The sequence below is a fragment of the Martes martes genome (assembly GCF_963455335.1).
Source record: "Martes martes genome assembly, chromosome: 1".
In the NCBI taxonomy this organism is placed as follows: Eukaryota; Metazoa; Chordata; class Mammalia; order Carnivora; family Mustelidae; genus Martes; species Martes martes.
This window is the reverse complement of record NC_137888.1, coordinates 136,664,319-136,689,650: the sequence shown is the minus strand read 5'-3', so window position 1 is coordinate 136,689,650 and position 25,332 is coordinate 136,664,319.

Here is a 25,332-nt window from a genome sequence, read left to right as displayed (position 1 = left end):
GCAATAGTAATAAATTAAAGACCATTAATTATAATTACTATACAGTAACATTTCTACTATAGTTCCTCTCCAGGAGTGTTTTTACAAAATGTATATAATGGAACACTAGTTATACAATATACTGAGGGACATGTTGAAATAAGTATGTTTTATTTTTTTTTATTTTGTATTTTTTTTAAAGATTTTATTTATTTATTTGACAGACAGAAATCACAAGTAGGCAGAGAGAGAGGAAGGGAAGCAGGCTCCCTGATGAGCAGAGAGCCCAACGCAGGGCTCAGTCCCAGGACCCTGAGACCATGACCTGAGCTGAGGCAGAGGCTTTAACCCACTGAGCCACCCAGGCATCCCTGAAATAAGTGTGCTTTAAACAATCCATTGTATTGGTCTCACCATCTATTCACTGTTACCTTTATCTTCTTAGTTCTCTCCTTACTTAGCTTGTTACACATTTTACCATTATAATCACTCCCTTACGTGTACCCTAAACTTCTTAACTCCTTTCTTATTTGGTGAGAAAGTAACAATTCTGGTTAAATCATGCAACTCTCTTTCTATTTCAGTTCTGCACCCATGCAGGTGAACACACACATACACAGGAACCCACACACATATTCATGCTCACTTGTTTCCATGATCACTGACTTCCAGTGGGCTCTCAAGGCTGCTGGGTAATTGCACTTTACTTCCCCGATTATTTTTTCCTAATCCACTAGATGACTAATTTCATCCTTTCCCTTACTCCTCAAACCTTCATAGACTTCTCTCCATCTTTATTCTTGACTGATGAATTTGCTTCCTATTTGACATTGGAAATAGAAGTGTTTCGCAAAGAGCTTCCAGGAGCTCCCCCTGTGGCATCTCCTTACCTCCCTCCATCTATGCTCCTATACAGTGTGCCTTCATTCCTCACTCTGGATGATCACCCATTCTCCTGGCAGTGGCCAAGGTCCTGTCCTCTTTTCTAGTCAAGTCACTCCCGCAGCTCTCCGTATTCTCTCCTGACACATTAATTTTTCATTCTCTGCTGGATATTTCTCATCACTCATCAACCATCCTATTAATTCTTTCATCTGAAAATTACTCTCCTTTATTTTCCCTCAACCCCTCTTATCTCTTTCCCTTCCTCGAATACTCCTTGGGAGAGTCATTTATTATAGTTACCTCCAATTTCTTCCTGAATCTACTCCAAACAGGCCCTGCTTCCTTCACCTATTTACTCAAACTGTTCTATTCCAGGTCACCAATGAATTCATACTCAGTCATTGTCTTCAGTGACTTATTAGAAAGAGCTCAATGTTGTGTTATTGAAAGACAGTCTTTACTGGGCCTCTAACCTACTAGTTTTTCTCCTGCTTCCTTACCATACCTGCTCTGTTTGCTGGTTCCTCACCTCCTTGACCTCTAAATGTTGAGGTGCCCCAGGGCTTAGTCTTTGAAAGTCTTCTTTATTTTATTTTATTTCCTTGGTGATTTCATCCAATATCATAGTTTAAGTGCTGTCTAAACATTGCTGATTCCCAGTGGAAATAGGAATTGCCAATGGAATTGGTATTTCTGGCCTAGATCTCTTCCCTGATCTCATATAGCCTTATGAGACCCATGTAACCAATTGCTACTTAAGGCTTGTGTAAATATGTAATAAATAAATAAATTTCTTAAATGTGGCCAGTATAAAACTGAGCTTCTGATCTTTCCCTTTAAGTTCTCCTCTTCTCACTTTTTTGACAAGTTAGTATTCTGTTCTGTTCTATTATACACTGCCCTATATCCAATCCTGTCTCATTTTACTCCATCCCATCCTGCCTTATTCCATCTTTTTCTAATAACTCAAACAATCTATCCTCAATACTTCAGCCAAAGTGTTCCTGTCAAAACAGAAGTCAGATTATGTTTCTCCTCTGCTTAAAATGTTCCAGTGTCATTCCACTGCATTTGGAATAAAAACAGGATCCTTGGGGAGCCTGGGTGGCTCGGTGGCTTAAAGCCTCTGCCTTCAGCTCAGGTCATGATCCCAGGGTCCTGAGATCGAGCCCCGCGTCGGGCTCTCTGCTCAGCGGGGATCCTGCTTCCTCCTCTCTCTCTGCCTGCTTCTCTGCCTACTTGTGATCTCTGTCTGTCAAATAAATAAATAAAAATCTTAAAAAAAAAAAAACAAACAACAACAGGATCCTTGTAATGGCTTTCAAAGTTCTATATAACCCCCTATTACCTTACCTACCTCATTTCTTGCTCCTTTTCCCTTTGCTTATTGCATGCCAGCCATACCAGCCTACTAGCTCTTTCTCTGATGCAAACTAAGCTTGAATTCACCCCAGGGCATTTGCATTTGCTGCGCTTTTGTTTAAAGCATTTTTATTTAGAGAATTGTTTGACTCATTTTCTTACCAATTTAGCTCTGTACTGAAATGCCATCATCTCAGTAGACCTTTCTTGGAAGTTTCTACATCCAAATCATGACTCCTACATATATATATATGGGTAGATAAACTTGCTTTTCTTCTTCTCTTTATGGAAATTGTCATCATTCAACCAGCCATATATTCTGTTTTAAAATTTTATTTATTTTCTCTCTTCTCCACTTGAAACTGAACTCTATGAAGACAGAGTTTTGTCAGTTTTGTTTAGCTGTATCTTCAATAAATAGAAAGGAACTTGGCACATATTGTATGCTTAACAATATTTATGGTGTGATTAGTGTGATTTGTACTGAATGGAAAATTTTTTCATACAGAAGAGAATCCACTTGATAAAATTGTTATGAATTTATTTGAGAGAATACTATTGGGAAATGACTTGTACAACCAAGTTACTCTAAAATCCGGAATCCATTATAGTAAAAAACAAACAAACAAACAAACAAATAAAGAATTTCCTAAGGTAAAAACCAAATCATTTTTGGGATTATATTTCTGCAGGTTTTTCTGTCTCACTTTTCATTATAAATTAAGACCACACCATTCAACAAACTTCCTTTAAGTTTTTTTGTTTATGAACATGACAACCAGTAGGTATTTTTACTGCTTATTTTGCATCGGTGCATTGGAAATCCTTAGTGCATTGTTCACACTGTTCATTCTGTCACCCAAGCTCACCAATTCAGAGCATTTTCCTTTCTCCTTTGAACAGGTTACCATTTTAAGATTCTTTAATCAATACCTTTTTCCATTTGCATCATATTAGGAGGCAATTTAAAAGTTTAATCAAAGACTTCAGCAATTGTTGCTGATTATGCATGCTGAATTAAATCTGGGGGCTGCAGACTGTGAATTGATTCAAGTATGAGGTCCTCTGTGGTAGGAAATGAAGGGAAGCAGGATTTCTTTCCATGCTGTAAGCGCTTGCAGGAGTATTGATCTATTTGCCTTTGTGCTTCAGTGCTTGCCTGGTCAATTATTTACAGATCACTGAGACGGTGAGTGTTCAGGAACAGGTAAAAGAAGGAGGTTGAATTTCCTGTGCTTAGAGTTTGAGGTTAATGAAGAAGTTGATAAAATGAAAACATGCTGTCTTAAAGAAACAGACACGTCCCAGTAGCAACAACCAGGGGCTTAATCAGGGTCTCTTTAAGTGAAAATGATTTTGATATAAAGCAATCTTGCATTTCTATGTGTTATTTTCGGTGGGCTTCCGGATATTGAATATGGCCCAGTCAGAAAGAAAGCATAAGCTTGGTGACTCATTTTAGTTTACAGATAGAAAAATGGCTAGTCTCAAAACTCCTTTCTACCTTTCAAAGTCACTGCTTCTAATATTGTATGCATTTTGTAACAAATTTTTTAAGAACCTGTTTGTTTCAAGTCAAACATAATGTCCTAGGGATATAGCAAGTGAATAAGAAAAAATAATTTTAAATTTCCTTTTTAAGGAGCTACCTCATAGGGTTGTTATGCATTTTAAGTGAGGTAAACAGTAGTATATTACCTGGATTGTGTTATTATTTTAAAAATATAGATGAAGAATTTGAGACAGCTTAGTTTTCTCTTAAATGATTTATGCAATATCACATAGCTAGTAAAAAATAGAGATGGAATTCAAACTGGAGTGCCCTTAATTTCAAACTGGAACATTTATGTGCAATGCTGTGCCCCCACCGAATTCATATGTTGAAGTCCTAACCCCCCCGTGTGACTGTATTTGAGATAGGGACTTCAAAGAGATGATTAAGGTTAAATAAGGTCATTAGGGGTAGGGCACTAATCTAACATGACTGGTGCCTTTGTAGAAAGAAGAGATACCAGAGATGTGGCAAACACAGAAAAGGCCATGTGAGGACATGGCAAGAAGGGGGTCATCTGTAAGCCAAAGGGAGCTGTTGCAAGAGAAACCAAAACTCTAATACTTTGATCTTAGACTTCCAGGCTCCAGAACTGTGAGAACTACATTTCTGTTGTTAAGCCACACAGTCTGGGTAATTTGCTACCACACCGCTAACAGACTCAAGCACTATGCCTTTCCCAAGTACACAAAACCTTTTACTTTTTTTTTTTTTCAGTTGGCACCAGTGCCTGGTATATAGTAGATGCTGAATAAATATTCACTAATAAAGGCTCATCAGACACTGCCCAAAACAATATATCAAAAGAGATCCTAACTGATTCTGTGACAGCAAATCCACTGGATTGATGATAGAGCCTATTTTTCAATCCACACTCCGTGAGAGGTCCCAGAGGTGACTGGTGTTTGGTGACTGAAGGGGCTATCAGAAGTGCCTGGAAAGCAGGGCAAATGATCAGAAGCTACGGGAGAGATAGTGGCTCAAAGGTGAGCAACAACTCTAAAAATGTACTAGTTGAGGGGAGTACTATGGAAGCCAAACCATTTAAAGAAACAACAATAAAGGGATAAGAATTATTAATAAAAATAACTTAAGCGTGCACATATATAAGAATACTCCCCCCTCAGAATAACTTCCTTAATGAGCGGCGCCTGGGTGGCTCAGTGGCTTAGTGTCTTGAGGTCTTGATCTCGTGGTTTTAAGTTTGAGTCCCATGTTGGTTTCTGCCCCGCGCATGGAGCCCATTTAATAATAATAATAATAACAATAATAAGAATAATTTCTAAATGAAACATGTTTTCAGATTAAAATGGAAGTAAATTACTCTAGAATGAGTTCCAGTTCATATGCCAAGGAAATAAGATTTTAGAGGAGTAAATTTGTTAAAATTTGACATAGATCAATGCCTTCTTTTTATGTTTGTTTAATATTTCTTTTGACTTAATTTTACAGCAATGAAGATGTTGACTTATAACCTTAATCCATGTTGAGTCGCTGACTAGGTATTTATCATATATTAAGTTCCAAGTAAATCCCTTCTGAAGACAGAGCCAGTAGCAAAGTTCATCTGACAGGTGGCATTCTTGGCAGCCCCACACTGATATCTCATTGGTGGGCTCTGTAGCTTCCCTAGAACAGTTAATCTGGATCTGATTCTTTGGTATACAAGATAAACGAAGTTCTGTCTTTTCAGAATTAGATAATCACTAAAGAAACAATGCAAATAGGTGACAGTTTCCTGTGTCTTGGATCATATTACATAATAAACAACTAAAAGCATTTTCAGTTTGGTTGATAATGTTGTAAGAATTGTAACTGTTTCTAAGAACTTTTAAGCAAAAAAGTTATACTAGAAAGCCCAAGTGGAATGCTCATATCTCTATGTTTGGAATGAGCCAAGAATTAGTGTTAAAATAGTGTTTCTGTCATGTTCCTAAGGCCTATGAAACTCTAAACCTGGAATTGCTACTGTAGTTGAGAATATGCTAAATCAAGTCAAAGATATTATGTTTTAAAGATACTATACCTATCTGTTCTCTGCTTGTCTTTACAGTGTATACGCTGCACTTCCACACCAGCTCCAATGATTTTTTTTTTAAATCTCCCAGTGATTTCATTGGAAAAACAAGTTTAGTTTCTTTTTTTTTTTTTTAAAGATTTTATTTATTTATTTGACAGACAGAGATCACAAGTAGGCAGAGAGGCAGACAGAGAGAGGAAGGAAAGCAGGCTCCCCGCTGAGCAGAAAGCCCAATGTGGGGCTTGATCCCAGGACCCTGGGATCATGACCTGACCCGAAGGCAGCAGCTTAACCCACTGAGCCACCCAGGTGCCCCACAAGTTTAGTTTCTTAATTAAAGGTACTAGAATTCCCACTGGCATAATTTAAATGTGTGCTACCATTAAAAAAGAAAACTTATGGGGTGCCTGGGTGGCTCAGTGGGTTAAGCCTCTGCCTTCAGCTCAGGTCATGATCTCGGGGTCCTGGGATTGAGCCTCGTATCGGGCTCTCTGCTTAGCAGGGAGCCTGCTTCCCCCTCTCTCTCTGCCTGCCTCTTTGCCTACTTGTGATCTCCCTCTCTCTGTCAAATAAATAAAATCTTTAAAAAAAACAACAACAACAGCAACAAAAAACTTATGTAAGCAACACTCTTTGGTGATGTATAGTCTACAACCCTATACAACTGTATACAGCAGTCTTCTGTTCATTCTCTCCATCCACCCTCATAACCACAATCTCTTACTCTGAGCACCATGCTTGTATTCTTACTTATATGGCAATTTCCTAAGATTTCTTAGCCCTTGCTTCATGAGGGACTTTATCAATTATGGCAAAACACTTAATCGTTTGGAAGGATTAACAACTTGAAGTCAATCGCTCTCTGCCAGTTACCTGCAATTACCAAACTCAGAAAAATATAACATACTTTAGAGTCATAGGATTTTAGAAGTAAAAGGGACATTACTAATGCCAAAGTTCATAATACCATAAAGTGTACTGCATTTAGTTTACTTAACAATTATAGAACGTGTCTGTGTCTAATAGTCTTCGTGAAGAAAACAATGTTTTCTTTAAATTTTATGGTAGTATTGTTACTACAGACTTTATTTAAACAAATTTCATTTTGTTTGTGCTTCTTAAGGTTCTTCATGCTACATATATAATATCCATCAGAGGGCAGTAGAGTACTTGGTTCAGATGCTACGAAATTGTGCCTCATGAAATTCTTTAAAAAAAAAAAAAACCCTCAACCTCAAAGTGACTGTTATCATCGTATTAGATTAAAGAGAATGCTACCTTTGCCCGATAACTGCTGCAATTTAGCAAAGTGAATATTTTTTCCTAATTTCTTCTTGCACTGGCAATAACAGAAATTCATTCTCTCATGTAAATACTTCTAGTCATTAGTAACAGCCAGTGGTAATATTAACAGTGATGTTGATCAATTAGAGGTATATGGCCATTAGGGTTATATAAAAGTAAATACCTAAAATATTCGATTTGAGCCTATTTTTTTAATTGAGAAAATATCAAATATTTGTTAAAAAATCTAATGGAATAAATTCATGTGAATTCAGATGCCTTTCCTATTTAACCTGTTAATTAATTGTGTAATACCAGTTTTGGCTGGACAAGATGCCTGTGCCTAATCTCTTCCTTCTGAAGCCAGAGAGACAAGAATTTTTTTTTTTTAATTTCAAGATCAGTATTTGTATAACCATCCCCTATAATGAAGTTGGCTCATAGCTAACATTCCCACATAGCAAATTAACTCAGTTACAAGGAACCCATTCTGCATCCTGCTTTTCTTAAGAGGGAACATTAAGAAGTTGTACTGCAGGGCACCTGGGTGGTTCAGTCGTTAAGTGTCTGCCTTCTGCTCAGGGCATCATCCCAGGACCCTGGAATTGAGCTCCCTGCTCGGCGGGAAGCCTGCTTCTCCCTCTCCCCCTGCTTGTGTTCCCTCTCTTGCTGTGTCTCTCTCTGTCAAATAAATAAATAAAATCTTAAAAAAAGAGAGAGAGAAGTTGTATGGCTCAAAGGATGGCTTATGAGCAGTTTACTAGGTTCCTATTTAATCTTTAAAGTGCACATCTCGTGATATCAAAAGCATACTTTTGCTTGTAATGATTTAAGATAATTCCATAAGCTCTATATTGCTTGACTTTTCCATTTATAAATGCTGAGATATCATGACACTGGGCCTAACCAGTTGGAATTCATAAGGCTTAGATTCTTAGAGCCTGATTTTGGAGGCATCAGTGTGGAATCCTGTTTATGCCACTGACGGATAATTGATCTTGGACAATGTATGTAATTTTCTTAAGCCACTTCCCTGATCTGTTGAAAGAGGGTAATAATTTTACCTATTACATAGAGTGGTTATGATGGATAAATGATCTAACAGTTATGGTACGTAGTAACAACTCAATCAATGTTATTATTATTAGCTTTAGCATTTTGTATGGTTTCTATGAAGAGGTTACTAGAAATAGCCTTATAAAACCTATTGTTCTCTTTATAGAAAATATATATTTTAAGGGCACTGTCACTATATTGCTAGGCCCCATGGAAGAAATGTGTTTCTAATTTTAGCACTGCCATGCTTTAGGTTATGCTGGTAATTTATTTGACTTTCTCTGATGATCACTTTGAATCACCTGTCTGTTATGGCTCTGTTTTTGCCCTTATTGTTAGAAGGCTATGTTCTAGCAAATTTTGTGTAATTTAACTGTCCACATTTTCTAATATCTTCTCTCTTAGATACATTTTTCTTTTTTCTATGTTCTTCATCCACATCTATTAAATTTAATTGTGTGTGTGTTTCAAAAGGTTAAATTTCTTATTGGACCAGTTATGAAGTACATTCATACATGTAGACAAATGAACAAAGTAAATCTGAGTGGTTCCTGAGGAGCAGACATTCTCATTTATTGAAAAGGAAGGTGGTATGTGTTAACTGCTGAAGACATCACTCTATGAGTTGTAGTAATTGTGACCTCAACAGAAAGTATTATTTGATATTAAATCCTAAATATAGATATTTAAGAAACCTGTATGTAATAGATTTAGGAGAAAACCCAAAGGAAGCTTTGAGATTTGAGAGACGGGTCTCTCAGATCTCTCACTCTGATTATCTGTTCATTATAAAAATTCACTGGTTCATTAAGATTATAATTTTACCCTGGCATGGCTGAAATCATACTCATGTGTAAATTCTGACAGTGCCCAATGCTTGCGTTCTTTATATGGACAGAGAGGCCCCAAAGAGGCCATAGTTAACCTTCCAGTTTTAATCTGGAAGTGGAAGTGGTCAGAAATAGGTATCAGCTCACTTTACAGTACTATCAAGATCATATGTTGCAAAGGTCACTTTGTTTTGAAAAAGCTAAAACCTCTTGCCTTATGAGGTTGTAACCCTACCTCTAGAGGTCTTTTCTGATAATTATTCAAAGCACCCTAGTGTTTCAGAGGTTATATGACTAAGGCTGTGCTATTTTCCCTTATATTAGAAAACCTACCATTAATTACATTGCATTTTGGGCTTTGCAACAAAGCTAGTTAAGTACCTAAAATTCTCCATATGGTTCACTAGAAGCTTATGGGATTCAGTCCTGGTAAGATCTCTTTAACTTTCTTTGATATTATTGGCAACATGTAATCAATTTTCCTTGTCATTGTTACTGATAGCTGCCATGTAGCATTATTGTCCCATCATTTGGAATATGTTGGGAATGACTATTCTCTTTCTATTTGCAACACAAAGATGAGAGGCAACAACCAATAATATGGGTTCAGGTATCAGAATTATTTTTTACGAGATCTGAGAACACCTATGCTTCTTTTCTCTTTTGTGCGTGAACTTCATTTTTTTGCTAATTTTCTTATTGTACTAAAGTCATTGCTTTTCAAGGTTTACTAGTTTTACTGGAAACTCCATGCAGGCAGAATCCATGCTTCCTTTTTATCTCTGCAATGTCTATCATTCTCCCTGGCTGTTGTAAAACTTGTCAACACCCTGAACAGGTCCACTAGGTTTTCACCGTTTGCCAATGAATTCTTGCTGTCAGTCCCTACAGTGGTTTGCTTGATGGATTTCTTTGGCCAAGGGAGAATACACCCTAGACAGTCTAGAAATGCCAGAGAGTTTACACTCCTAGGACAAGCCCTCCATCAATAATTAGGGGGACTTGGTTGGAAAATACCTCAATTTTCTTAGGCTTTGGCTGGGAGAACTCTCAGGTATGTTCTATATGCTATCTTCCAGTGGCTGCTAGTGAGATTGAGCCCAATTTTCTTACAATGGTGATATGTTCATCAGTGTACCTTCTGTTGTCTTCCTCCCATTTGCTGTTTCTCTTCCCCAGTCTCCTAGGGTTTCCTGGAATCATCTCCCAAATAAACTAGTTGCACTCAAATCTTTATCTCAGGATGTACTTCTGGAGAAACACAGAGTGCAGTACTGTGTGTACTAGGGTCACAATACATATTTGTTGAATGATGGCTGGATAAGCAGATGGATGAGTGGGTAGATGGGTAGACATGGATAAGTTATGCCTTTATTTATGTTATCAAGGGTTCCTTTTCAAAAGAAAACTTTAGCTGGATAGTATCCAATTAGCTAAAGCACCAATCTAAACACCTTATCTCTATTTCCTCAAAGTTATTTCCTTGCTTCATATAATGTCAACATAAGAAAATTTAATAGCTAGATAAAACATTCTTTCTCACAGTAACTAAGGGGGAGAAATATGAGTTGTCCTTCATATGTAGAAAGACCTGTATAGCTATTTTGCCCAGATATTTATGGAGAACTGATATTGCACTTTGAGTTTAATTCAGTGGGAAAGGACAATCTGTCAAGATATTGTCACTTTAAACTATAAGCATAATAAATCCATTGTAATTGCTACTAGGAGAAGAGAAATCAGATATACCTGAAGGAAAAAAAAAGTGCCTCTGTTATTTCCATTTATGCTGTATTTTATTAAGGCAAAATTTGAATGGTGTTATTTCTGAAAGTTTTCTCATTAAAAGGCCCATACTATGATTTTTTTGGTTTATAGTCAGAGGCTCCATGATCTCTAGATCATGGAAAACAGCGCCATGATTCAGGTAATACCTTTAGACAATCCTATCACAGTAGTTTTGTTGTTGTTGTTTCTATTTAAATTCCAGTTAACATATAGTGTTATATTAGTTTCAGGGGTACAATGTAGTGATTCAACACTTCCATAGGCCACCCAGTGCTCATCACAGCAAGTGCCCTCCTTAATCCCCATCACCTATTTCACACATTCCCTCCACCATCCTCCCTTCTGGTAACCTTGTTCTCTATAGTTAAGAGACTATTTCTTGGTTTGCCTCTCTCTTTCTCTCTCTCTTTTTCTTTTTTCTCATTTGTTTTGTTTCCTAAATTCCACATATGAACACAACCATATGGTATTTGTCTTTCTCTGACCCATTTCACTTAGCATAATGCTCTCTAGCTCCAACCATGTCATTGCAAATGGCAAGATTTCATTCTTTTTTATGGTGGAATAACATTCCATTGTGCATATATGCCATCTCTTTTTCTCCATTCATCACCCGATGGACATTTGGGCTCTTTCCATAATCGGATTGTTGTAAATAATGCTGCGGTAACATCAGGGTGCATGTATCCCTTTGAATTAGTATTTTTGTATCCTTTAGATAAATACCTAGTAGTGTAATTGCTGGATCATAGGATAGCCAATAAAGGGTTAGTATCAAAATATATAAAGAATTTATGAAACTCAACACCCCAAAAATGAATAGTGGACATTTTTTCAAAGAAAACATACAGATGGCCAACAGACCCTGAAAAGATGCTCAACATCACTCATCAGGGAAATGCAAATCAAAACTGCAATGAGCTATCACCTCACATCTGTCAGAATGGCTAAAATCAACAACACAGAAAACAACAGTTGTTGCTAGGATATAGTGAAAGGAAAGTTCTCTTGCACCATTGGTGGGAATTCAAACTGGTGCAGCCACTGTGGAAAACAGTATGGAGGTTCTTCTAAAAGCTAAAAATACCACAATAGTTTTATATGAAGAAATTCTAATTGTTACATGTTCACTGTGAGTAAAAATGAAAATTAAGATTTTAGTGTAAAATAAACAACACCTACCCTGATATATTTTAAAATAACCTTTAGCAGTATATTCTTGATCACCCGATCACCATAGCTGCTGAATGGTCTTGAAGTTCAAAAACAACATAAAATGGAAAAATTTAAGTTCTACCATTCCTAGTATTATAAAAATAAGATATTCTATTTCTAGGAAAGCTCATTATTTAACAATTAACAGATTTTATTTCTTAATCTCTCAAGTACTGTATCATAATCACCATAGTCTTGCTGTAGAACCTGATTTCTAGAAATACACAGCTTTTGTAATTTTTTATTACTGAACAATCTTATATAACTGTTCTCATGGTTATTATTGAATTTTGCATTTCTTTAGATACTGGAGGGGTTTTGTTTTGTTTTGTTTTGTTTTACCCCCTCATAATTTTGTCACTTTCTCAACTGATCATTTTCAGTTTTCCTGGGTCCGATCATTAAAATATAATTTAAAAGATTAAAAATGTTTTCTTCAGTTACAGTTATTCCCAATATTAGTCCACAGAATAAGACTATCACATGCATGAAATGAGTATCAACAAGGTACAGCTATGTCTGTGGCAAACATCAGTCATCAATCAGAACACTCATTTCTACTAAGAGCACATTTTTCAAAACCTTCTCAGCTTATCTCTTCAGAAAGCTTTTACAGAAAGTTTGAAATTGACGAAGTGACTAGTTCAGTTTGTCACTTTAAATAGAGAAGTAACTAAATGTAATTTCTTAAAACTGCATGCCTATATGCATATATATGTAAGATGTGTATCTACCAACATGCAGATACATAAATAGCTTGTTTATCACTTATCAGTACTCATATTTTATATCTGCAAATGTATATATGAATTACTATTTATATTTCTGCAAATTTAAATATTTATCATATGAATCCTTACCTCTGGATAATTTTTTATAAAGAGAAATAAATACACAACAGGCAGAAATAATTTCACTTAGCATCTAGCAGTGATTTGAAATTTAGATCGTTTTATATTTTCATTTAATTACTATAAACATGTATTTTTAAATGTTCCTAAAGAATATGACTTGTGTTTTATTTCTCTTGTTAAATATTTATTAATCCATTTGTAATTCTGTTAATAATTATAACACATATAATTGGATTTATTTTTATTCTCAACTTGACTATTTTTTTTTTAAGATTTTATTTATTTATTTGACAGACAGAGATCACAAGTAGGTGGGGGACAGGGGGGAAAGCAGGCTCCCTGCTGATCAGAAAGCCTGATGGGGGGCTTCATTCCAGATCCCTGAGATCATGACCTGAGCCAAAGGCAGAGGCTTAACCAACTGAGACACGCCCCACAATCTGACTAATTTAATGGTAAATGAAAACCAATAATGATTGCCATAGCTGGGGTTGGTAATTCTAGATCTAATAAATGGACTCTAGTATTTCCATTTAGTTTTTTGATTTAGATTAGCAAAGGAGAACCATGTAATTCAACCTGGGTAGTGGAAATGATCTCTATTGATATATTCATTCTCAGAGAAGACCCAAATTGTTTCTGTTGTTGTTGTTGCTGTTTACTTCCTAGGCTAGAGTAGTCCCCAAGTAACACCATAGCCATTGAGCTTTCTTTTGTATCTAAGCATTACATGGTCAATTTCTCATCACCTATAACCTTCACTTCTGGACACATTCCATTATTGGCAATAAGGCAAGTCTCATGATCTCCTGGTTCCTGGATTTTTGCATATTTTATTTATATAATATTTATATATATTTATGCATATTTCAGTCTAACACTAATCTTAATGACAACTTTGTCACATACATAAGACCTTTGTCCTTTTTACTTATGCTGACATATTATAGACCCCATTTTTTCCAAGGTGTACTTCTTCATAGGTTAGCTATATTGATCAGTTAATTTGAACTAAGGTGTTAATGATTAGTTATAGTTTAAACTGATAATAGCTGCCTTTATCACCTTAACCAAAAAGATGAACAATATAGAAATTTAAAGACTATAAGGCAGTGCGGTTGAAGGTGATATTTTTAAGTATTGGGACCTTTCCTAATGTGTGTCAAATGAGTGCCTGCTTCCCCTGCATATTTCAGCATTACCTATTATCTTGATGTTAAATTATAGAGTCACAGAGATTTAGAACTACAAATTACCCAGGGATAAACCAATTCATAAGTAGCAAGTAAGCAGCACTTGGCATGCCAAGTCCTTACCACTCGTTGCATTCTTACCTGCTGAGCTGCGACACAGGCTCACAACCGATTTCAACATAGCACCAAGCAGCTTTTTCCAACCCACCATTATTGACACTTGATGTGAAAATGACTTTTCATTCTGAGTTTAATCTACTTCCTTATTTTCATACCTGAAACAAACAGAGATTAATGCAGGTGACCAAGGCCACACAGCTAGCTGAAGAACAGGATAAAAGTCCATATTTCCTGGGCACGTTCACTTCCACTACACATGTATGTAGTACATCACGCTATCATTTGTTCATATCTGGATTCACTAAAAGAACATAATTGTGGTAGATAATTGCTTCTATATTATCTCCCCATTGGGAAAAGTGACAACTCAGCTTCTGAGTGAAACAGAGGCTTAGCCAAGAATGGAACCTGTATTTCTTAATAGTCCATTTCTTTTTTTTTTTTTTTAACATTTTATTTATTTACTTGACAGACAGAGGTCACAAGTAGGCAGAGAGGCGGGCAGAGAGAGAGAGGGGAAGCAGGCTCCCCACGGAGCAGAGAGCCCGATGTGGGGCTCAATCCCAGGACCCTGGGATTGTGACCTGAGCCGAAGGCAGAGGCTTTAATCCACTGAGCCACCCAGGCACCCCTTAACAGTCCATTTCTTAACACTTCAAAGCTTTCACCCTTCCCTGAGAATGGAACTCATGTCTCTCAATCTTCTGTGCATAGTTTTCTCCCTATGTCAGCTAGGTTTGTTGTTTCACATTACATCTGTATACATCTAGCCCTCATTTATAAAAACAAAGCTGGATCTCAAAGTGATCATGCTAAGTCCTAATACTTATGTAATATGTATATAATTATAAAGCATATTAATAAATGATTTATAAAAATTAATAGCTTTAATATATAAAATTTTGCTTATCAATGAGAAATAATTACTAGGGTTAGTAAACTTATTACCCACTATTATCCTTCTTTTTTATGTTCTGTAAAAATTATATGCCCTCTCATACTTTTGTGCATAATTTCTTCATTTTCCTGATGGCTAGAGGTAAATGATTGGTCTAAAATTGTTAATTACTGAAAGATTTCTTATGGTTACCCATTAGTTATTTTAATTTCCCAGAGTATAAACTTCAGAAATTATTCTATTTATAATTTATTCAAGAAAGAGAAACTTAATTTTGCAGCTAATGCTAATCAGATATAAGAGTAATGAATAATATGCCCTTAAACAGTAGAATTTACCATTTCTGATTTCAGGAAACTGCCACTTTGGTTGCATCTCCATGTTAATTTGCAGTATATTTATTAGCTCTTAGCTGCAGCATCTTGTCTGTTCTTTATTAGTATTTGAGACATGTGAATTTGGTTGCAAGCCTTTGAGATTAGGGTAAGGCTAACTTAGCTGTATTACTGCAGCCAACTTTCTACTTCTTAATGGCTAAGATGCATTTGACGGAATTAGACAAAGGAGCATTAGGACTGAATGTAACATCTCTTGTTCTTTTCACTAGTCAGTGGTGTATTTTCTGTCCTAACCCGTGTCTCTAAAACCAACAGAACAGTAAGTTAAGTCTGCATTTCACTGTTCAGATTGTCATGAAAGTCTTAAGCAAAAACATTTGGAAAACTGTCAGGAGAAATGAAAGAGAAATAAATAGAAGCTTGATCTGATTCCTTCTGCTTCTTATGGATATAAGCTTGCCATCTACCAACACAATGTAAGTCTAACAACAAAGCCACGTGTTCAATTCCCTGAGTCCCTGCAAGGAAATATATAGGGATTTAGCAGTGGTTGAACAACACGCCAACATGGTAAATAAGGAAAAGCACCAAGTAGTGTCTGACCCAAGAGTTTTAAGTCACTTCGATGTGGCTTTTTCACAGTCCCGAATGTAATGACTCTTGGTGATTGCATCATCGCATGCCTTCCCCTGGAGTTTGACTCCACACTCCAGGCAGTGGGGCGCTCTTCTGCAGGGTCCAAGCCACATGCCCTTGCCCTGATTACTGCTCTGCTTGCATCTGTTTGCACTTACTAAATTGAGGCTCTCATACATATTTAGTAAATTTACATGTACCAAGTTCACAGTCAGGACAGATTTCTACCTTCTAGATATTCCTCATCTTTTCTTAAATTATTCTTGAGTAAATAGAGCTGTTTTCAGATTCCTTTTCACATTCAGAGTGTATAAACCAATCTCCTGAGATCACAAAAAGGCCTCATGGAGCCCCAATATGTTATTGCCTTAGTTTGAATATTCATCCATTTCAGGCTGAATTCTTATAAAGTCTTAGGCCCACTCTGAATTTATACCATTTTAATCTGCCTTTAAACATGATAACCAGAGTAGCTTTCCCAAACAACCGCAAAGTCTTCATACTGCTTTTCAAAATCACCAGTAGAATCCATTTCAGGTTTCTTATTCCCACGTACAAGACTCTGAGGCAAATCCAGCCTTTCTTGACAGCCACATCTTCTGCTATAATCTCATCAGTACCTCAAGCCCCTTTCTGCACCTGTATTTACTTTGATGTTATCTCATACTGCCCTCACCTTCACTGCTTTCACTGGGAAAAACCCTATTAATTTTGCCTCTAGCCCCATCTATCTGGAAAATAGCTATTTGTTTCCAAAATTTGGTTCAAAAATCACTTTCTCTGAAACACTTTCTCTCTACCATCCAGGAATAGGCTGTAATACATTCCTCAATAAGTTCAAGCTTTACTGTATCCATACTTCTGTAATTATAGCTATGACACGTTAGGCACTTACATTACATATTGTATAGAGGACAGCATCTTATATGTATTCTTGTATGTTTGTATATTTTTAATACGTGGCACATATTAGTAGACCAGTAAATCATTATTGGATGAATGGGTGTAAGTGACTAAATGAATGACTTTGTGAATGAATGAATGAATGAATGTGTGGGCTTGGGCCTCCTTCCAAAATGGCCTGTCACCCGAAAAAGTTGATTTTGGTTATCTGTAGCTGCAAGCAGCAGAAGTCAAATATAGTTTCCTTCCCTGACAGGTATGTGCCAATGAAGCAGTCGTATTAAGGATGCAGACAAGTAATAGCTCTCATGTGTGCAAGGCTACCCAGTGCAAGCATCATCACTTACTGCTTTTCAGATTAATCTTATTTAGACTTTATAACAACTCTGTGAAGTGATTATAAATTGTATCCATTTCACAGATGAGAGAACTAAGCTCAGGAGGGTAACTTTCCTAAGGCTACTCCGATAATGAATTGCAAAGCTTGAATTTGAACTCCAGTCTGCTCCAGTACAGAGCTTTAGCTCATATAGAATGCACTAATTTGGCAATCATTTCATGGTGAGGGGGATCAAAAATGTATCCAGTCATTTGAATTTTCCTATCTCTGTCCCTGTCAAGCTATAGCTTCATTTCACACCCATGCTCCTTCTCTCTTCAGGAATTTTATGCCTAGACAGACCATGCAAAAGAAACCTCCATTATACTTATAGCTACTGCTGAAAATCACCTCTTGGGAGAAAACCACACATTGGATAGCTGTTCTGAGCAAAGATATGGATTAAAATGAAAGGGAAATTGCTACTGGATATAGAGCAAGGTACAAAGAAGGAATCCTCTTTTCTATCAAGTTTGTGTATGTAAGCAAACACAAATATTATTTATTCTGTATAAAAATATCTACATGAGCAACATTATTAACATTGAGCTACATATGTATATAAAATAACACATATTCACTTACTTGGCACCATATAACACATGCACAAAAGAGACTGTAAGGAATTGTATCAATCATTTGCAATTAGCTATTGGTAGACTTAATATTTTTTTTAAAGATTTATTTATTTATTTATTTGACAGAGAGAGAGATCACAAGTAGGCAGAGAGGCAGGCAGAGAGAGAGAGGAGGAAACAGGCTCCCTGCCAAGGAGAGAGCCTATAGACTTAATATTTTTAATGTTTATTTTTTGTAATAGGTATATGTTGTTTTTATAATTTAAATTTATGGAACTTATAGTCCTTAAAGTAGTCCCTTCATGTTAGGTTCCAATTTAGGTTCCAGTTTATTTTTTTTGACAGAGAGAGACACAGTGAGAGAGGGAACACAGCAGGGGGAGTGGGAGAGAGAGAAGCAGGCTTCCCGCCAGGCAGGGAGCCCAATGTGGGTCTTGATCCCAGGACTCTGGGATCATGACCTGAGCTGAAGGAAGATGCTTAATGACTGAGCCACCCGGGCGCCCCTAAAATCTTTTATACTTACCTAACCCCATTTTATTTTAAAAAATTACAGATTTTTAAAAAATTGGCAGTTTCTAAAATTCATTTCCATGTAAAATCTCTGCTTTCTTCTCATGTTTTTTCTACTTATTAGTTCATTTATATCTCTACTCTCAGAATCTGGAAACTAACATAACTTTCTGTCAAAAGGGGAACTGCCTTTTAAAAACTATAATTGCACATTTTTTTCTGTAAGTAGGTAAGATGGCTATATCTGTGAGGTCTGCTGGGAGCTCCTCTCAGGGAGATTTTGGAGAGAGAGCAGCAACCAGCCAGAGCTGGGGGAAGTGGAAGATGAGTTAGATGACCTGTTCTGTGAAGAACGAATGTCCAAATCACCAATATAAGGGATCATCATGACGTAGAGTCTGAATGATCTTGATCCAAACTGGTCAGGCTTCTCAGCATCAGGTAAGTGAGTGAGTTATAGATCCAGGTGGGTCATGCAAGGTAATTCGAGGAGACTGGAAGATAGTTCCAGTTGCAGGGGTTAGGTCCAACCTAGTGCTGGACCAGATGGCAGGCCTCCAGGAAACTGGGCTCAGGTTCAGAGATAGGCTTACGGGAACTGATACTGAACCAAGTAGGAAGGGACTAGTGAGAGACTCAAGCTGACTAACAGGGGCCTCAGAGCAGACACTTAGGAACTAAAGTGACATCGGGAGAAAGGATAGCAAACACTTTCTGAACACTCATGGAAACTTAAAGTAGAGGGTCCCAATATGTTGTGCATTCAGGTTCTGAAAAACAGTTTTTTGGAGTGTCTCGGTGATTTAGTCAGTTAACTGTCTGACTCTTGGTTTCACCTTAGGTCATGATCTCATGGACCCTGAGATTGAGCTCCCCACTCAGTGGAGAGTACTGGATGATGCTCTCCCTCTGCCCTCCCTCCGCATACACACACACTTTCTCTCCCTCTCTCACTTTCTTTCAAATATATAAATAGAAATCTTTAAAAAAAAAATACAGGTTTTTAGTGCTTGCACCTGGTCCTGGGATGAAGGTCACTAATAAGATGATCATATCTCAGTTTCTTCATCTGTCAAATGGGAGCAATAAGTTTTCCCACCTCATACAAGTTTTGTGTGGAATAACTACTGTGTTAAGTGCTTAGGTTTATTATTTGGAAAACTTGATTATTTTTGATGACCACTTCCTTATAATCCGGTGTTTTTATCAGTGGCTTTTGTTGAGGTAGCTGGTGAAAACTGCCCTGGGAGCTTTTCGTAGCTGCAAATAGCAGGGCTCCACTTTAGTCCTATTGAATTAGAATTTCTCAGGCTGACATCTGAAGGTCTCTAATCTCCGGAGAATTCCAGGGGTGGTGTATTCTGTAAGGAATGACTAAGCATGTGATAGTGACCCTTATTTTTTTTTTAATAAAGACTATTTATGATTATTTAAAGTAACACAAAAATATTACTTATGATTACTTAAAGTAAAACAATTATAGCAGATGGATACTATTCAGTTAGATAAGTTCACAGTTTTAGAACCAAAATAACTACTACACTAGTCTCTGAAGAAAAAAAAAAAAAGATCATGTAATAATCACTGAGTTTAATTATCTTAAGTGTGTTAAAATGCACCTTTGGGCAGTTGTATGAACATAGAGAAAAGCTTGATTCTAATGATACCATTTCATGATTCCGATATACAGAAGGCCCTAATTCTTTCTGCATTTCTCCCACAGCCCTTCCATGTGTAAATGAAGGAAGGAAGGAAGCAGTGTCTAAGAATAGACTGTGAAAGTGAATACGTATTCTAGTTTCCAAATCTCCTTGTGAAAGGCTTTCTTTTTATTGTTGAAACAGAGTTCAATTTCAAATATGTCAGCACTTTAATCTTCTGAACCCCTTTGATTCTCTCATAATACGGGGTCAGTGTAAAGATATCCGGCAAGTAGCAACCGACTTGAGTAAACCAGTGGCCATTCTTCGGTACTCCTTTCAGTTACACCGGCAACCAGTGGGTGCCCTAGAGAAAATCTCCTTTAGTTAATTCACTCAAGTTCATAGACTGTTTTTTTCTTCTTTTTTTTCCCCCAGACAATATACTTTCAGACAGTATGCCTTGTGGCACAGAATATGATTCATACTTGCTAGATGGTGCAATTTATCTCTCATAACAATGCTTTATTTTCTACCGCTTTTGATTGGAACAATTTTTCTTCCTAGTGTGGGTGGGAAGAGACTAACAGCCTTGGGTCGTTTTTATGCCATGTCTTATGTTGTAGTTTTTAAGTAGAATGCAATAGAACTTCATAATTCTAAACAATGAAGTACCAAAAAGTACATGTCTCATCAGGAACTGCCTGCCAAACCCAAGGGGCTGTAAAGTATTGAATGAAACATTTACAGTCAGTGAAAAAGGAGAGATCACTGTTAAAAAAAAAAAATGAGTCCAAGCATCATAATGCTACCTGCAGAAGAACGTCATTATTCATCCTCTAAAACAGGGCAATGACAAGAATCAACAAAGTAGATTATAGTGAACAAGTAATAAAACATCATCTTTTTTTCCAACAGTCTTTGATAGCAAGAGGCACACTCAGTGAATTTTAGTGCACAGGAAAGCTGGGAGTGATGGCACTCTACAGAGAATGCCCTATGTAGGAAAAGAGAAGGTTTCCTCAGATGCATCTCCTGGAATCCATCATAGAAGTGAAGGCAATTGCACTGGCAGAAATGCATTTTCCCTAAGAGCTAGACCAGTTTGTTTCCAGCTTGAAAATATGTGGACACCTTTTAAAGGGAAAAATGGAAAGGCTCTCACAGATCTCTTTACCTCCCTGAGGTAGGCACATTATTTTTCTAATATAATTTTTATATATTCTATATAATGCATATGTATATATGTCTTATATATTACACATAATATATGATATATGTTAATTAAAAACAAAGAATACATTCCTGATTCTGCTGGCTTTTATGCAATAAGTCAAAACTGATTTACCTATTGATTTCAAAGAAAACTTTAAAGCCCAGCAATTCAAGTTAATCATGTTAATTTCATAGGGATGAATGTTAGTGTTTTCTTAAGATGGGATCATCCCTTTCAGTGTGAAATTCCCCCACATGACTGTGTGGAGGCTTGGTTTGCCATTCTAATGTGAGCCATATAAGGACTTAATTTTCCTAGTTTGGTGGTTAAAATCGTTAAGATTTTTATTTCACCGGTGATGTTGCTTGACCTTCACATGGTACCAATGTGACCACAAGCACCAACCCAAATGTGGGCACTGAAGTTCAGTTTAAATTTTGTGGGTCATCAAAATGCAAATAAGCCGTTGAAGAATAAATTACAGAAGAGATGTCTTGACACCCTGAGATCAGGCTGTTAGACTCAATTTGAGAAACAGAGAGACTGAGAAGACAAGTTAATCGAAATCACCAGATCATCAGTATTGCCTGTAGGGCAACCCTGAGTAGACTGGGAGTATTAGGTAGAATGTGGGGCAAGTACTTGCTCTGTATCCATATGATTTCATTCTTACTTTTTTTCAAACATTTACTGAACATTTACTATCCCAGGTACAATGGTAGGCACTGGTGAGATAATGATAATTTAAATGTGCCCCTTGTCTTCAAGAAACTCAGAGTTTATCAGGAGAGACAAATTCGTATTTTGACGAATGGCTCCAGTGCAAGTGTTCAGTCCTAACACAAAACCACAGAAATATGGCAGAGTGCTGTGAGGAGACGTAGAAAGGCACGTGATTTTTCTTAATCTCTTGGCTAGTGAAGACTTGGAGATCAATCAAAAAACCCTCACAGTTTAAAGATGAGTGAAGTTCTTTCTTCCTTTCCTTTTCTTTCTATCCCTGTTTTCCTGCTGTCAGTGTCTATTTTTTCTCATCTCTGCTTGCACCTTGTTTGGCCAGTGACTCCAAAGATGTTGCTAACTTTCTTAGGGAGTTCTCGGTATTCAAAGGCCAGGCTCCTGAGGTTTTAAACTATGTTTTGAGTAAAAATATTGGACCTTGATGTTTAGTATTGTGGGAGATAGGGAATCGGTTTGGCATAAATTGGTTTAGGTAAAGTACAGGGACTCCTGGCTCAAACTGCAGGATTCAGATTCCAACTTGGACTATCTGATCAACCTTGGACTCATTGCTTCTATTTGCTCATCTGTCAAATAGAAATAAAAATAAAAAATAAGTATACAATGTATGGTAACTAGAAGAGTGAAATGGAATCATGAACGTGAAGTGCTCAGCACAGTGTCTGGCAGTTATCAAGTGCTTCCGTAAATACTGGCTAGTGTGAGAAGTACTACCAGCCCTTGGGGACACACGAATAAAAGGTATTCCCCTGGGGAGAAACACGGACAATTCCACTCCTTTGACTATCAGTCCTGGGGCATTTTGAGTTCTAAAGGAGAATTACTGTAGTCGGTGCTTTTCTTTCATATGAGGACTATACCTTTCCATTGATGTACTTTTTAACTTTTCTACTATGAGGAAAAACAACAACAACAGCAACAACAACAACCACCCCGATGTGTGGTACAATGGTAAGGTAGCAGGATACTAGATCCTGTAGAACTTGATCTTTTTAGAAACCCAATTTGTCTACTACCTCATTCTGATATTTTGAGTGAATCATTTTGCTTCTCTGGGCTTTAGCTTACTCATTTGTAAAATGAAGTCTGTAGTCACTAGATGATTTAAAATGTGTCCTTGGATTCATTCGAACATTTCCAAGAAGTGTACATTTTTTGATAATTGATTTCATCTTCTTTTGGGTCTACAATTTATGGGGCCAAGAACACTGCTGACTTGGTATTATTTTTGCCAGAGATTCTGGCAAAAACAATGTGGCTTGTAGCTGATCTGATACTTTGCAAAACTTACATTTCCCTGTTTTTTTTTTTTTTTCAAGAAGCTATAGTTGGCAAAATTAAATATGTCTGTTTCTATTCTGGTGTTGCCAGTCTTAGCACAGTATAAATAGAACTTATAGGGAAATGGTTCAGCGTGGGAGTAATAATATGCTATTTTCAGGAATTTGGAGTAATGTTTAAACTCAGTATCTGCTATTTATTATAAGTATGACAATAGAGGTGATATTTCACCTCTTTGGGGATACTTGGCACACAGACTGGCATAGGTACCTGCTCAGAGAACTGACATCCCTTTGTTTTGCTTTTGTACCAGAATTTTACATGCACACTCAGAGGAAGTCTAGATAGATAGACAATTGTCTTTATATATCTCATTGTTCTGAACTTTGCTGTAAGTTAACCATTTTTATTTATTACTTAATGGTGAATTTTGATGCTTTTAAACTCCGAAGTGCATTTTGAATACTACTAGAAAAGACTCTTGGTTTTTGTAAAAATTTTAGTCCAAATAGAGCCTTATTATTTATGAGCATTAGGATTCAACATTATCTCATTTTCCCTAATTTCTATTACTTCAGCAGGGAGGGGCAGAAGGAAGAGAGAAAGGCTCTTAAGCAAGGTCCACACTGGACATGGAGAGCATGGGGCTTGATCTCACAACCCTAGATCATAACCTGAGCTGAAACCAAGCATTGGGTGCTTAAAGAACTAAGCCAACCAGCCGCCCTAAGAAATTCTTTACATTATTCATACTCATTTATTTATTTTATCCACTCATCATTCATACCGGTTTGCTTCCTTTCTCATGGGCCACTTGTCAATTCCAAACCTTTAGCACTTTCCTCAAGTTGTCTACTCCGTTTGCAAAGAGTATGTTCACATAGATGTGTTTTGTGTGCACACATGTCATGATAACAATGGTATAACACTGTGCATACTCATTTGTTGTTTGCCTTTTCATTTAAAAATTATCACAGACATTTTCCCATGTTAACCTCTAACAGTAGCATGAATTTTTTTGTCTGTTTGGCATTCTACTGTTTAGGAATACTGTGTTTTATTTAGTCCAGCCCCCGACTTTAAACAAGCAGATATTTTTCTCTTTTCTTTCTATCGTTTCCTATTTCAAATAGCGCCATGATCAACATCCATGGATAACTTGGGCACAGCTCTAATTATGCCTTTAATGTGAAGTATTCAAATGGAAATTGTTGGCTTAAATTGTATGCAAGTGTTAAAACTTTTGATAAATAATGCCAAGTTTTCTTCCAGGAGTTTTTGCCTAACTGAATTATCAGTATCCTCCTATTGTTCCACTCTGTCATTAACACTGTATGTGATCCTTTTATTTTTATCTTGCTCATGTGGTAGTCAAAAAATATAGTATTTATTTAGCGTGCATTTCTTTGATGACTAAAGAAACTGGACAATTTTTTGTGTCCTTGCTCAACATTTGACATTTTCCCTCTTGTGAATAGACTCTTCGTGTCATTTGCACCCATGACTACATCGCAAGTTCAAATGAGGACTATCTGATTAAAACCAGAAGGCTTGAAACCCTGTATCTGGTGTTGGCAAGATGACCAGTCTTGGAGGGACTTCTGGAAGGTGGTTAAACACCCAACACTTAAATCAATGTTCCATTACCCTCATACATTTAGCATGGTTTCCTTCAGTGAATTCGAAGAAAATCTTTCAGATGACTTCTCCTCTTGAACCCTGAGTTGGTCAAGTATTTGGAAAGCCACTCTCTGTACCTTATATGACAACCCATGTATTTACAGTTCGTGCACTTCCTTGGGGTATTTGACTTGGTTTTTCTTCTCCCAGAACAACTGAGTCAAATTAAATGGTCACTTTCTCTCATACCTGTGTTTTCTGGAAGTGGTTGTAGATAAACATTTTTGCTTATGATGCAAGGCTGCAAATAATATCATATTTTGTTGTTTCTAACATATTTAATATTCCATGAACTCTGCCCTCTGCCTAGCTAGGAGGAATTCTATTTCAGTTGTGTTTGGTGGATCTCTCCCCTCCCAAGGTCACTATTACCCACACATATATACTCTGG